The sequence below is a fragment of the Macrobrachium rosenbergii genome, chromosome 3 (genome assembly GCF_040412425.1).
Source record: "Macrobrachium rosenbergii isolate ZJJX-2024 chromosome 3, ASM4041242v1, whole genome shotgun sequence".
In the NCBI taxonomy this organism is placed as follows: Eukaryota; Metazoa; Arthropoda; class Malacostraca; order Decapoda; family Palaemonidae; genus Macrobrachium; species Macrobrachium rosenbergii.
Window position 1 is genome coordinate 91,321,291 of NC_089743.1, and position 17,149 is coordinate 91,338,439.

Sequence of the window (17,149 nt, forward strand, 5' to 3'; positions counted from 1 at the left end):
TTTACACTTTTTTGTTGACAAAATTGAGGAAGACCAGGTAATGTGGTCATATCATTACGGTCTAGCAACAGTAAGTTGCACAATTCAGGTGCTCTTCTGAATGTGAATTAACAAACAAACTGGAAAAAAAACAAAGCACATTTACAAAACGCAGAACAAAGGTGTTTGTAAAAAAACCCCAGAAGGATGACAAATATTACAAATACTCAGAAAACGGTCAGTGATAAAATTTTATCGGAACATTAAGCTGCAGACTTGGCGTTGGTTGGCTGTCATTAACAAACAGAAATAACGAATCATTCTTATCTTTCCGACATTTCCCCACGAAAATGTGACGCTCTCAGTACCTACTGTATAGTCAAGATTTCTGGATGGACCAACCCCCAAAAAAGGTTATTTGAAAATACGCTCGGCGACCCTGAGAGCATCGAGAGTCAGTCTAGCCGAGTCGTAGCCGCTTTTGTCGCTTCGGTCGGTCAGTCTGAGTCTGACTGTGGTTAGTGTGCGCTGAGCAACTGTCGAGTGAACATGGTACATACGCTAGTGCAGTGCGCTTGATCCTGTAACTTTGAGATTGTAGATTTAGCCTTGGAAACCGAATCGTTGAACGCTTGGAAGACCCGTTCCTTAGCTTTTATCATCGCAGTGATTTGCACTTCACAGATAACAGGTAAGGAAAACTATAAATGCAGTAGGTCATTTTTTTCTTTCATTTGCAGAGGGCGAAGGAGCTGACACAGGTGTGTTGTGTGTGAGAACGCATCGTTTTTGGTCGTTAATTTAATTTTAATATTCTTGCGATCACATTTTTTTTTCAGGAGACTGAGGAAAACTTTAAATACATTTGGTCATTTTTTTTCTTTCATTTGCAGAGGCGAAGGAGCTGACGCAGGTGTGAGAACGCGTCGTTTTTGTCGTTAAATTTCAATTTTCTTGCAAATCCATTTTTTTTTTTAGTAGGTTTGCTTCTATATTATTTGCAAAAATGTTAATTTGAGATTGCGCTCGTTTGGAGAACGTTTGATCCGAAAAAGTTTGACTAATATGAATCTGAGGAAACTTTTTTTTTTTTTTTTTCTTTGACCTTTGCGATATTTCAACCCACCCATGATTGGATTCCAACATTGTTTCATCTACCTTTTGTTCCGTCGATTTTATTTTTAATTTTCTAACTCATTCACATTTTTTTTACATCTCTTACATTTTGAAGACTAACCTGAAACTCATTCACATTTTTTCTTTTTACATCTCTTACATTTTAAGACTAACCTGAAATTCTTTACGTAGTAAAGTCAGCCTGTTTGGATATCAGGGATAGGCCTCATCAGCCAATGCGCTGTTGCGTAAAGTTTATTTCAAAATAATTACAAAGTTCATTTATGACACTGTGTGCTTCGGAAGGCCGCTGTCCTGTTTCGGTGAAATGGCGTTGGCTAAAAATACAGCGACCTTCGTATTATCACACAAAGCGTAGCCATGCGCATGCTTTGTAGGTATCTGCCTATAATAGCGACTTCACGTAGTATTTGGCGTTGAATTTAACTTAAAAAAGTTTCAGGGCTCAGTGACCACTTAAGTTTCAAGGCCCAGTGACCATTTAAGTTTCAAGGCCCAGTGGCCACTTAAGTTCCGTTATCATAGTTTTCGGTTCTATGAAAAAAGTGGCTAAGTGCTAGGAAGGCTGTGCGAAATTTCATTGTAAACTCTTCGACATGTGTTTGATGCAGTCAATCGTCTCCTATTCAAGTTGCTAGGCACTTGTTTCTTGTAGAAATCTTAATGCATTGCAGTGTAAGTGTGTGTCAGAAAGTCAATCTGGAATACACTTGACTTCGAACCAGTTTCCATTGTATGTGCAAGTTTTAGCCTTTGTAATGTGGTGGTTTATTTAAAAATTTCTTTGATTTTAAATAGTTCAGAACACAGATGACCAACGGTACACTACACAGTGCTACAATACGTACCTTCGTACAGAGGTCCAATAATGCGCGCTTTCTTCGATCGTGCTTTTGTTGCATGCGTGCTTTTGTTTTATGAATTGTCACCATAAAAAAAAGTGTGAATGGCCCATAAAAAAAAGTGTGAATGGCCTTTCATTCATAGACGATGACAGATCTGCTTCTTAAAATGGGCCATTTGTTAAATTGGGAACCGGAGAAAGCAGGGAACTTATCATTCAAAGAGACGTGATTAAACCGGACGTGTTTTTGAATTGGCGACTCATTCAGTATAGCCGGCTGTAGGAGTCAATCAATCAGTTATAAACAGTGAGCTGAGAAAATGGTGAACGCATAAAGCACATTGAGAGGCCATTGAGAGCAATGCCCAAGGCAATATCTATAGGAAGTTACGACCTTGCGGCAGAATTCAAATTAATAACCTAACCTTGACCATTGATTAAACAGGAAGCTTTTTGATTCAGCTGTTGTCTAGATGAATAGCAAGTTAGGAAGACCCCATTTATAAGAACCATAGTGCATAAGAAGTTTTTCCACTGTGAAGTGGTATCGTGCCTTTGGTCTCACGCTGCATCCGCTGTTCGGCCGTTTACTTTACCTCCATTTCCGTTTCCTTTCTTCCTTCTTGCTGCCCGACCTCTCGGTGACTTCCTAGTGCAATTATAGGTTTTCCTTGTGCTAAATCTCACTTATTTTCCTGCTGTCCAGCCACTACAACTCCCTTTTTCACTGTCTTAAAGCACTGAATGGCTGCAAGTGGCCCAGTGCTTGGTTATAAGCACGTTTGAATTAGAGGAGCTGCTCTTGGAAGGTAAATGAAGCGGCTAAAGTTCAGTTCTAGCTTCTTGGAATTAGGCCTACCCAGGCCCATGATCCCTGTAATTATAGGTTTGTTTACATGTATGACTAAGCTGCTATTGTTTCGAGGGGATCAACTTATAAAGCGTCAGGAAATATAAGGAAGGTAGTGTAGAATATGGAACAGATAAGAAATTAGTCTTGTAAGCTTTGAGACTAGTTTTATCAGCTCAGTTTAGAAATACGATGAAGATCAACATCAATAACATCACGTTCGCTTAAGGGAGATTAACAGTGAGCGCCTGATAAGGTCGGAAAAGGATATAGCAGAATTATCAACATGTGAATGAGTAGGTTAAGAGGGGATTCAGATGTTATTAATAAAATGAACAAAATAAACAGGGAAGAGGAACAACACTCGAGATAAGGGTATAGTTATGTCCTCTACAGCAGAGACAGCTATCAACTAGGAAACCTAAAATTATTTTTCAGAATGGAGTGGAATCGTAAACAGTTTGATTAAAATGGTTGTATGCCGGACCCTGTCACCATCATTAGATGTGTCAAGAACAAGGATAACAGGTTTACCAAGTTCACGAGAGAGTACCGGTATGACCTCATACAGTCAAGGTGGGTTTGGAAATCCCCTATTGATTTCGTTTTAAAGAGTTTATATTAGAAAAAAAGCAAAAAAAAGGGGGTGGGGAGAGTAAGTTTCATTCTAGACTGGACAGTAGTTACTGGAGCAAAGCTGAAAGATGTTAAGTATAGAAGAAGTAAGAAAGAAAATAGCAAGTTGAGTTGCCAATTTTGGAATTATCTGTTCAATTTTTTTTCTCAAAAAATGGGTACTGGATCTTGGGATGTAACCCCCTCCCCCACTCCCCCAAAAATAAACACATTCACCAATTAGGCAGCCAGTTCCATAATCATTTTTTGGTTGCAGACTGTAGTCGGTACAAAGCAGGTTGCTTGTGACAGATTATCAAATGCTACGTAGCTTTTCCAGAAAGGGAGAGGCTAAGGAACCATCAGATTGATCAACTGTAAATTATAGTCATCGACGCCTAATCAAGAAAAACGCAATCTCTTAAAGTTCTTAAAAGCACCCAATCATAAATATTGAATATTAACGAAAATGATTAATTCAATCAAATCGCAATGAACAATAACATAGTCGCCAGACTGCGAAAGGTTTTAAAGATAGCGATATCGAAGGAATGAATAGATTACCGATCTGATAACGTGAGATAAAGATCAGACTGCCGACCAGTTGTCTTAGTAAAAGCAAGTTTTCCGGGAATACATTAAGAAAGGTCAATGCATTGGGTTTTTGTGTATGTACTGAGTTCAATACCCGCTTTTCTTCTGCATGTAAGTTTGTGTACGAAAACTCTCTCTCTCTCTCTCTCTCTCTCTCTCTCTCTCTCTCTCTCTCTCTCTCTCTCTCTCTCTCTCTGTATATATAGCCTATATATACACCAAATATCAAGGCACAAATATCACCAAATACAGGATTTCCTTATACCTTTGAAATAACTTGCAACCAAAAGGAATTCTAATTAAATGTACCTGCCCCGGCCTCGTTGATAGCCGAATAGTCAAGTCGACTGTCTGCGAGGTTCGACTCCTGGCTAGAGAAAATGCATTTAAACTTAGATTATTCTCAAGGTATAGTGTGATATATATATATATATATATATATATATATATATATATATATATATATATATATATACGTAGAATACTTGTAGTTCTCTTCCTTGGATTTGTACAGTGTGTTTATATAGTTACAGTGATCTGTGGTGACAATGTGTGTGTGAGAGAGAGAGAGAGACATATACTTTGTTTTTGCTAACAAGATAGCCGTGAGAGACTTGACCTGTATTTCAGTAGCATGTAGGCCTACAACACTGCATACAGTGCAGCTTGACCTGCATTCCAGTAGCATGTAGGCCTACAACACTGCGTACAGTGCAACTTTACCTGCATTCCAGTAGCATGTAGACCTACAGCACTGCATACAGTGCAACTTTACCTGCATTCCAGTAGCATGTAGACCTACAGCACTGCATACAGTGCAACTTGACCTGTATTCCAGTGGCATGTAGACCTAAAACACCTTATACAGTGCAACTTGATTACGACGCCGCTTCCAGCCTGTGTCTGGTCAAATCGTCCGCCCTCCCAGACCAGTGGGCAATCAAGCACAGGCGTGGAAAGCGGCATAGTAACTTTCTCTTCATTTGGGCCGTCTAGACTTTCCTTCATTCTAGTGAGGTCAAGTTAAGGTGCCGGAGTGGAAGTTTTTGCGAGATGGGATTATTTCCAGGAGGTAAAGTGCGGTCTTGCTGCAATGCAGTAGTTACTGTTAAAAGATTTATGTTCCAAGTTTTTGTGACTACTCCATTTTGCAGTAGAGAGGTTCTCGAGTGTTTCTCTTGTTTATCAAGTAATTGGTGGAGATTTTGTGGGTTAGATATTTCTTGTATGTAACCTCTCTCTCTCTCTCTCTCTCTCTCTCTCTCTCTCTCTCTCTCTCTCTCTCTCTCTCTCTCTCTCTCTCTCTATTCCTGTTGAATCTCCGGCGTTCTAGATGGCCTAACCTTCCTGTATATATATATATATATATATATATATATATATATATATATATATATATATATATATATATATATAGCTTTGCAGCGTCCCTTCGGTCCCTAGCTGCAACCCCTTTCGTTCCTGTTACTATACCTCCGTTCATAGTCTCTTTTTTTTTTGTATTTTACTCTCCACCCTCTCCTAACAGTTGATTCAACATTATTTTCAGCGCTGAATGACCTTGCAGGTCCCAACGCTTGGCCTTTGTCCAAAATTTTATATTCTAAATCCAATTCTCTTTGCTTTATTAGATTATTTTTGCATTGTCTCTCAAATCATTTAACCAATCGCTTCGGAAAGAGGCTGGCTTGCCATCGCCCAGGAAGGGAATTCCATCAGAACAACATTTTTTGCAACCAGCGATACCTGTAGTGATTCTTTCACCTTTTCCTCCCCCTCGCCTTTCCCCGACGTTGCACAAAAGTGGGCGACTCCTCTGTGATTCCACTGAGCTGTGACTGCTGGGAAGTGTATTTGAATTGTATGACTTTTGTTACATTTGCACTTTGATTTTGTCATGGCCGTCCTCACATTTGTCATGCATGTTTTGATTGAACCTGGAGGTTCCTTGTTAACCTTGAAGATCTGTAAAATAGTCACAGATTCACACTGTAAAATAGTCACAGATTCACACTTATTGCTGAATTTTATTGTCTAATATTGAATGTTCATCGTAATGAAACATGAAGAGGAGTACCTCAAGGAAGTGTGTTAGGTCCGATGACATCTAATTCTATTTCTCCATAAACGACATAGCGGATACATATTCAAAACTAAATAGGCTTAATGTTCTTACCAGTGATATGGAATGGATGGCATTTAGGCAACTAAAACTAAATGAAAATAAAACTGAATTTATGATGGTGAGGAAGGAAATAAGTCTTATACTGTAAGCTTCCACTCGGTGCTCAAATGAGTAGTGCTATTGCTTCTGGTAGAAAATATCCAGATGAATGTTCTGTTATGAGACTTGTGGTTAATTGTGGGTTACTGCTACACTGTTTCATAATTTGTCAAAAATACAACCTATATATAGGAAGCTGAAAAATGTGCTAAATAGAGCAGTTAGACTAATAAAGGGTGTCGCACTTAGGGGTAGGATTACCCCTGTATTGTTTGAGTTACTATGACTGCCTATCAAAGCTAGAACAATGTTTTAGATATCATAACTCATCAGTTTCTCAAAAGTACATGAAAGATTTTCTTTGCATCATACAGCAAACAGTGGTGTCACTTCGAATTTTGTTAGAGCCTTCAGATTGCACAATAAGCTTTCACTTGATATAGTCTAAAGAAAAAACGAAAAATTTTATTTTCTGAGTGATATGGTGATGTGGATTGATAATGGAGTTCACAGTTTGATTCTTCTTCTTTCTGATAATGCATGAGAATGTCGGAGGAATTTGCTGTTTCCACAGAATGCATTCGGTGTAGTGTTACCAGATAAGAAGCTTACTCCAAGCATGTAAAGAAGATAACTGGAAGGTTGTTGGATAGCGCACAAATAATCTAAATAGTTACAGAGATCCGCTGAAATCTAAATCGCCCTAAATTCTCGATGACTATAGTCGCTAAAAGACATGTGAATAGGCCTAGCTGTAGAGTAACCCTAAACACTCGGAATAGCCATAGAATAGCAATAAAAAAAAAATTGGACAACTCTTTTATTCCTTATACTCTGCCTCCATTCATATTTTTTCTTCTACCGTACATACCACGCTCTTCCAACAACTCTTTCATGGTGCAAATGCGAAGTTTTCACAAATTTCAGACCTTTAATCTCAATTTCCGTTTCAGCGCTGAGTGACCTAGTAGGTCCCAGCGCTGTGTTTTTTGCCAGTCTTATATTCCAATTTCTGTATCCCAGTAGTCTTAAGAAATCTGAAAGACTGAATAATAATATGAATACCTGGGTAGAATACCCTTGAAAATCGGAATAGTCGGAGATAAATAAAAAAACACTAGTATTTTCGTAAGTCTTACACTCACTGTAGATGAGTAATTGTTAAGATATCTAATTTTAAACTGAGACGTAACGAATAATTAAATATAACTCCTAAATCACGACGCATAACGGGATTCCATTAACACTACAGATTTACAGCAACACTTACGGAACAAAATAAGTAACCGAAGAGGTTTTGAGAAAAAGCTCAATGACTTCCTTACGGTCAGGTACACAGGTACACAGGTACACCAGGTACACTGTACATCCACAGCGCTTTCCCGCTTCACCTCTTGACATCGTCGCGGGACCTGTTAGTTAAATTGGGAGTGTTATTAGCGAGGAATTGTGGGAACGCCGGTTTTGTAGCAGTTAATTCGGGTTCCGTGATTTCCTGTATAGGCCCTTCTTGCGCGTAAGTGATGGACGTTGTTGCGGCGTTTTTAACGGATTCGCGAATAGTTCAGTGAACCAGAAATTTTGTATTTTATTTATTTATTTATTTATATTTTTTGTGTTTTCCATTTGAAATTATCATTCGCTGGACGGATATGTTTGGATCTCGTCACTGTATTACAATTTGTTCAATCTAAGGATATATGTATATACATATACACACACACAAATATATATATATATATATATATATATAGTTTATATTTTATATCAAATTATATAATATGATATAAGTCATTGCTATAATATAGAATATATATATATATATATATATATATATATATATATATATATATATATATATATATATATATATATATATATATATATAGAAATACTCAACACACAATCACGTGTGGAACAGAAATAAATTTCTGACTCGCATCGGGATCGAACCCAGGTCTTTCAATTTCATATGCTCAAAATACTAACTTTATTTGGTAAATATATTATGATGCCCACATTGTAAGAATTGTAAATGTATATTTTCTTAATAAAAGAAAGAAAAAAGAATTGCAAAGGTCACTAGGCCCTACAAGTCATAAAAGAAGTTGGAACCTGAGTGCCACTGACACAAGGAATCACCTGGGCAAGCTAAGAGGTACATATAAGTTTTCCAAAGAAAAGGAAAATATTTCGGAGAAAAATTCTCCTGTTTGTTACTGTCTATAGTATTCTACAGCGTCTGAGAAGATGCTCAATAAGCTTAGCCATATGTTCAAAGCCCTGGCGACAAGTGTCAAGGTTCCGAACGGATAATACGATATTAGGGAGAAGTTGGCCGTGGGACTTGATCTTTTTTTGTCGTATCCGATGCCAGGCGATGAAATTCGTATAGCTTCTGTAGGTATATGAAATGTGAGACTGTACATTAACTACTATTTTACTATGCCTGTAATCATTACATTATCATGTACCCTTTGTTTATCTGCTATGAATATTACTGATGCCTCGTGTATAATAATTACACCTCCTGTGTACTAACAGCATCGTTTCTCCCATATCTCGTATTCAGATATATTTTACCTCATAATCATGGTATATATATATATATATATATATATATATATATATATATATATATATATATATATATATATATATATATATATATATATATTATTCAGGAATCAAATCCAAATGATTTCCATTTAGTGAGGTCTTTTCACTTTTTTTATTTTTGGTTAAGTCCTAAACCTCACAATCTTTTCCACCCAGGGTGCTACCCACCACAGTCAGTTAACTACCAGGGGCGTAAGTACATAATTCACAGCTTAGGGTAACAGGACGCAGTGAATTTAACCCCCTTGCTTTTAGAATCATTTATGGAATTCTCTCTTTCCAGAGTGAGGTGATGCGTAATTTGACACCTATTATATATATATATATATATATATATATATATATATATATACATATATATATATATATATATATATATATATATATATATAGCTATATATAATATATAATATTATCTTAATGATAAATAATATTGCCAAGACCAGGAAGAACATTCTTTATTGTACAAGCTTTCGAGGTATAAAACCTCATCATCAGGCTGAAAAAACCGACAAGGATGAGAATCAATAAAATTACAATAAAATGAATTGTCATAATAAATCTTCAGCAAAAATACTAACGAAATATATAAAATGAACAAGTAAATACAAACTAAAAGGGTGAGACGTAAAATAACGAAAAATTAAAAACACAAACATAAAAATATGACAATAAAACTAAAGTGAAATGTAAACAAACTACCACTCACAAAGTAAAATATTTAACGACCTAATTGAGTACCTACTATGAAATTACACGATAGCTAGTTGAATACCAGACGAGTTGTTCAATTCCGGCTTCATCTTTTTTTAATAGTCACCGACTCTGAAATTAAAAGGTCCAGTCTATTTGAACAAAAGACAGTACCCGAAAATCCAGGTCAGTGAAAGGATGGTCCTGTGCTAAACTGTGTTCTCTAACGGCAGAAAAGGGTGGTTTCGAAAGGGGAAACGTAGTTCTATTAGAAAGACCTCTGTGTTCCAAAATTCTGTGTCTGATCCAGCGGGAACTAGATCCCACGTATCGCAGACCACATTGCAACAAGTGAACAAGTAAACGACACAGGAGTTAAGGTCCACAGGCAGAGTAGGCTTCTCTCTCAAAAGTGATTGTATTGTAAAAGGATTACAGAAAACAAACCGGAAACTGATTTGAGGGAAACAATGCTTCAAGTATTTCTTGTAACTTTTTCGGACCATATAGCTGCTATGACCAAGGTAAGGCAATTTAATGTACTTTACATCTTTACTAGCAGTACTGTACACCGGTCTGGGACAAAACTTTTCATTTAAAATTTTTTCAGAACTTTGTAAAATACAAAAATGGGATATGAGTTTTCAGAAAAATAATTCTGGAGGAAAACCATATCCTGATGAAATAAATTAAAATCACAACAAACATTGTAGGCTCTATTAATCAAAGTGCGTATTGAGTTCATCTTATACAACTTTGGCGAAAAACTGAGGTAATTCAATCCCAAGCCAGTAAAAGTACTTTTCCTATAAACAGAGGTCTCAAATTTGCCACTATTTCTGTATACCTGCACATCTAAAAATGACAACTTATTATCCTGTTCCGTCTCACAAGTAAAAGAAATGTTGTAATGCCTAGTTTCGATGTCACCTCTCTTTTCACCAATATCCCATTAAAAGAAACAACCGACATTATTTTCTTAATAATATATGTGAAAACCATTTATCAGTGTTTGGACTTAATAAAATAGACTTGCAAAAATTATTACATTTAGCAACTGCTGATGGCATTTTACTTTTAATGGTAAATTATATAATCAAATAGATGGAGTAGCTATGGGAAATTCCTTGGACCTGTATTTGCGGATTGCTTCATGGGTTATTGTGAAAGGATTTGGATGTCTGAATGCCCTAGTGCTTTCAAACCTTTGTATTACTGTAGGTATGTAGATGATACTTTCCTTGTGTTTAAGGAATGATCACATGTTGATTTGTTTTTTGAATATTTTAATTCTCGTCACCCTAACATTTCTTTTACTTGTGAGACGGAAGAGGATAATAAGTTGTCATTTTTAGATGTACAGGTATACAGAAATAGTGGCAAATTTGAGACCTCTGTTTATAGGAAAAAGTACTTTTACTGGCTTGGGATTGAATTACCTCAGTTTTTCGCCAAAGTTGTATAAGATGAACTCAATACGCACTTTGATTAATAGAGCCTACAATGTTTGTTGTGATTTTAATTTATTTCATCAGGATATGGTTTTCCTCCAGAATTATTTTTCTGAAAACTCATATCCCATTTTTGTATTTTACAAAGTTCTGAAAAAATTTTTAAATGAAAAGTTTTGTCCCAGACCGGTGTACAGTACTGCTAGTAAAGATGTAAAGTACATTAAATTGCCTTACCTTGGTCATAGCAGCTATATGGTCCGAAAAAAGTTACAAGAAATACTTGAGCATTGTTTCCCTCAAATCAGTTTCCGGTTTGTTTTCTGTAATCCTTTTACAATAAGATCACTTTTGAGAGAGAAGCCTACTCTGCCTGTGGACCTTAATTCCTGTGTCGTTTACTTGTTCACTTGTTCGCAGTGTGGTCTGCGATACGTGGGATCTAGTTCCCGCTGGCTCAGACACAGAATTTTGGAACACAGAGGTCTTTCTATTAGAACTAGGTTTCCCCTTTCCAAACCACCCTTTTCTGCCATTAGAGAACACAGTTTAGCACAGGACCATCCTTTCACTGACCTGGATTTTCGGGTACTGTCTTTTGTTCAAATAGACTGGACCTTTTAATTTCAGAGTCGGTGACTATTAAAAAGATGAAGCCGGAATTGAACAACAACTCGTCTGGTATTCAACTAGCTATCGTGTAATTTCATAGTAGGTACTCAATTAGGTCGTTAAATATTTTACTTTGTGAGTGGTAGTTTGTTTACATTTCACTTTAGTTTTATTTTCATATTTTTATGTTTGTGTTTTTAATTTTTCGTTATTTTACGTCTCACCCTTTTAGTTTGTATTTACTTGTTCATTTTATATATTTCGTTAGTATTTTTGCTGAAGATTTATTATGACAGTTCATTTTATTGTAATTTTATTGAATCTCATCCTTGTCGGTTTTTTCAGCCTGATGATGAGGTTTTATACCTCGAAAGCTTGTACAATAAAGAATGTTCTTCCTGGTCTTGGCAATATTATTTATCATTAAGCTAATATTTTATTTATATATATATATATATATATATATATATATATATATATATATATATATATATATATATATATATATATATATATATATATATATATATATATATATATATATATATATGTGTGTGTGTGTGTGTGTGTGTCTGTATATAAATATACACGCCTGTCATAATATCCTCTCCACCCCTGGATGAGAAGATACTTTTGAACAGCTTCCCAGCAGCGACTCAGCGAAGATAAAATCTTACTCTCCCGCACTTTTTGTTTTTCGTAACCTACGTTCATTTCCTCGTTGGGAAATTTTTTCATTCTCCTGAAGGGATGATTAAGCACCATTATGGATATTCACCGTGCAAGAACTCCGTGCTTCTGTTGTAAATTTCCTATTCCAATTTAGCGAGTTGAAATTCATTTTCCTGCTAGCTCGTAACTCTTGTCACATTCCCGCCTTCCAGTATTCCCCATTCTTTTCATAATTTTTCGTATAGTTTGTCTTTCGCTTTCAGCGATTAAACCCGTTCTTTCTTTTCGTAATTTACCTTTAATAATCGTCATCCATCTGTCTAATTTGTCATCGAAATGCATCTCGTCGTTAATTTTCTTGACCAACCAATTCCGGTCCCGTTCGTCTTGCCCTCTGCTTATTTCTGAAGTTCATTCATAATTTATGCAACCCGCCTTCATATCTCTTAACTGTAATCAGTATTTAGCCTTAAATCATTAGCCCCCGTTCTTTTCTGACAACTTGAAAATATTTTTCTCGGTCGCGTTTCCAAATTTGCTGGAGAGTCGACTGCCCGCTGAGGCGTGGTTCCGTTGTGTGCGCTAATTGTTACCTGTGGGTGATGTTCGATTGTTTCCAAAAATTCTAACATATTTTTGATGTAATTTTCTCCCTAAATATAGTTATTGTTTTTTCTTACTTTTTTTTCATTATCGTCATGCTTACAGCCATTGTTTGTTAGTTTCATTAACACAGTGAATACCTCACTGATGTTTGATTTCATTGTTCATTGATGTTTACTTTGATGCGTAGAGCCGTGAAATTCAGCCACTTGTTATTTTTATTTACTGAGAATTGTGATGACTAATGCCTGTATTGCTGTTAAAGCTTGATTTTAATTGATTCCATATTTGATTTAATTTTGTTATTATTTATCTTTATTTTGGTAGGTAAAGTTTTATTTACATACTGTATAGTGTAGGCTACGTTTGTTCTTCCATTGGTGAATATAGTATTTAAATTTAGTTTTCGTTTGTTCTTACATTGGTGAATAGTATTTAATTTAGTTTTCGTTTGTTCTTATATTGGTGAATATTTCAAATCCTATATAAAAGATAACGGCGTAATATTGAATTATCATGTTGAATGATTATATTCTGTAACGAATGCCAAGTTGCAAGTTACTCTTTGTAATTTCTTCTGTATTTGTTTAGATGCGTAGAACCCCTCGACCTTCATGAACTTGTATACCATACCACACTTGTGTAATGTGTATCCAGTGTACTGAACATTAAACCGTGAATGACGCAAGTTCCCCGGGTTATGTGATGGAAGACTCACATGACAGCATCAAACCAATCAGTATTTAATTTTCGAGATAGTCAAGACTCCATTAATTTCAAGGTTGATTCCAAACCTCACTTGCGTAACGGGATGAGATGGGAGACCGCGGCGGTTGAGAGTCAACCAACCACTTACTGTTAAAATGCTAACGGTGTTGAAGATGTTAGTTTGGGAATAAGTTGGCTTAGGTACTGACTGTTGGGTGTTTACGTTTATTATGAACCTCGAATTTGGTGAAGTCTTGCCGAGGTGTTGGTTCATTTAGTTGATTATTTTATTTTTTTTTTTTTTCGTAAACGACAAAGGTGTTTGTGGAATTCTGTCATGCGCTTTTCAATCATTTCCGTTTTTTGTGTTGTGTGGGTTTTATTGTGCGTTTTCTTTACGTTTTTTAGTGTGTGCAAGATGAAGTTTGAGTTTTCTTACCCGTAATTTTTGTAGCCTACTGTATAATTTTGTTATACGTCATAAATTGATTTCCTGTTCATATAAGTTCTACCAGGACTTTTCTGCGAAGATTTGCATCGCTTCATTTTTTTTATAAAAAGAAAAATTGTAGTATTCAGTTCATCTTACCATGTGTGGTGTATACGCGAGCGTTTAGATGATATCTGTACTTTCGATAATACATTTTTACCACTGCTATTGCTTTTATTTGAGCTAGGAGTAATTCGACAGAAGTAAACGAACATCAAAAGATAAGAGTAATTAGAGAGAGAGAGAGAGAGAGAGAGAGAGAGAGAGAAGAAATTTTTAACTTACTGGATATTTGGAATGTAAAATAGAACCTGTAATTCACGTCGATGTTTTCTAGGCATCTTAATTTGTATTTCAACTAGATAACGTGTCAGTATTACGGCTGCAGGCATTTCGTGTAGGTATCTTCAAAGAACTTTCATTTTCGTTTACTTTTTTTAGTTATGTGACGTTTTATTTACTGGCATTTAATTATTTCATGAAGACATTTTTATGAGTATATATATATATATATATATATATATATATATATATATATATATATATATATATATATATATATATATATATATAAAGAGTAAAAAGCCACAATAATGTATATGAGAGACTGTATTTCTCCAAAATACATAAAGGATAAAACAGATATTTTATGCTTAGTTTCGTATAGATATTTTTCACGGAACTTAAGGTCAAAGATTTGACTCCAGTTTGCATACCATTGTCATGATGGGTTTACACAAGCTGGAAAATCCATCTGAGTAACATTTCTTATCGATGAAATTCAGCAAGACCAGAAGATTTGACTAATTTTTTGAAATTCTCGACAAAAAAAATCATCCACGTGACGCTGGCCTGCAAACAGACCTTCCCGCTTTTAAATATTCAGGCGACCTGGCTGGGCTGAAAGTTCATGACCTTTGTACTGTCTGCGTTGACCTCATTACCTTGATAGTGGAATTTTGGCTATGGATGTTCGCGTCGCAATCCTGTGATCCGTCAGACGAAGCGTGTGTTAGGACACAAAGACAGGAGAGTGATGTATCGTGTGAAAAATGGGTCTGAGACGAGCGCGTTATTTATCCAGGTCTGTCTAACGTCTTCGTAGATAAAATGGTGCGATAAGTTGGAGATGTGATGTTAGATAAGTTGGAGATGTGATGTTAGATAAGTTTTGACGGTTCGCTGTTTGAAAAATGTGCAGTTTGCAACAGTAATGACTGGGGATAGTGAAGGTAAATTGCAGAAATTATTTGACGATTTTGAAAGTTTCTGCAATAACAGAAAGTCGAGATTAAAAGTAAGCGAGGATATGGTTATGATGGTAAATGGAAGCTTATGAAAACGAAGCCGTTGACTGCTAATATGGATAGTGGAAGAATGCTGGAGGTTGATTTGAACTAAGTGTATGAAATTAGATATCACGAAAGCTCGTAGGACGAGAGAAGATGTGAGTCATAGGTGGAAGGTAACATAGACGTGAGCGAAAGACTGTGAGGAAATTGAACGTACGCGTTTGTAGAAGCCAAGGGTGGGAATGTGTGAAGGGATTATTTAGCAAAGTCACCTTTCTGGTGTGGATTTGCAAATGAAGGAGAAATGACTGATGTGGTTTAGATGTGTATTATTAGCATATATGAGGCCTATTGGTAGGCTGGTGGGAATAGGGAAGGCATAAAACTGGGTGATTGGATGAAGTATATATATATATATATATATATATATATATATATATATATATATATATATATATATATATATATATATATATATATATATATATAAATAATCATATACACAATCAACACACGTGTGGTGGAACAGAAATAAATTTCTGACTCACATCAGGACCGAACCCAGGTCTTTCAATTGAAACAAAGGTAAACATCAGATAAATAAGTGTACCCTCGTATCTTGCATGCATCTCCAAGTCCCCCAGCCAATTTGATGACTTTCCAACGACCAATTAAGGGCGAAAACATAATCAGAAAACAATTAATAGACGCAGTTTCAATCTTCCAATTGACGCACGACCTTATTGGACTGCCATTGTTATTGTAGCGACCTTGAAAGGAAGCGAGTGAAGACTGGCTCCCAGAACGAGTCCAGTTTTTTTTTGCCGCTTGAATTCTGCATCACCTAAAGCTGACGATATATACGCAGTCTAGCGGCCAGAGTTTGCATTATTTTTTTTTTAGGGGTCTTTGATTTCAGCGGTTTATTTGCAATGATAATGATGAAAGTTCCTCGAGAAAGCGTTGATTCGGGAAAGGGTCTGTTGTCGTAGGCGATTGGTAAATATAGGTCCTTCGTCACTCCATTATTATTCTTGTCATTACAAGCCTAGCTCAACCTTCAGCCTTCAGCGTCCCTTCCATGGCACCTAGCTGGAAGGCATTACTGTACCTCCGGTCAGGGTCTTTCTTCCATTCTGACTTTCCATTCTAACAATTGTTGGCCCCGAGCTGGCCGCGTCTTTCAAACGTTCTTCCGAATTTTACTTGAATGACAGGTCCCAGCCTTGGTCATATTCTAAATTTTTTTCCACCTGTTCTTATCAGGAAAGAGTTGCCAGCAAGGACCTTGCAGGGAAAGTAGCAATGTACGAAAATGGGAACAGAGAAGTAAAGAATAAACCATTTAGGACAAATAACACTGCATAAAAAAATGTATTTCACTTATCAGGAAATTTATTCCTTGCAGGGGTCGTTCCCACACCCCCTCCAAATTATAAGTATACATAAAGGTATGTATATATATATGTATATTATACATATATGTGTGTATGTACGTATGTATATATACATATATTTATACTTGTATATATAGGCTATATATACTTACTGTGTATATATAAACACACGCATATATATATATATATATATATATATATATATATATATATATATAATTTTGTCAGTACTTTCATGAAGATTTACCCCTAAAGACTTCGAATGTAGTTTTCAAACCACCAAACGCCATTGCTGTGAAAAGTACATTACAGATACCATTATTAGATCTTCGAAGATTCTGTCTTGACAAACCTTCGGAATAATTGTAT

General features: G+C 35.9%; 1 protein-coding gene across 1 annotated transcript in view; it reads left to right on the top strand.

Moving 5' to 3' along the window:
* The first annotated feature begins 499 nt into the window (after positions 1-499).
* Positions 500-17,149, top strand: part of LOC136827878 (uncharacterized) — a 162,453-nt gene continuing 145,803 nt past the window's right edge. The window contains 1 exon segment of the mRNA XM_067085343.1: positions 500-670. The gene's annotated coding sequence lies outside the window, so the exon portion shown is untranslated.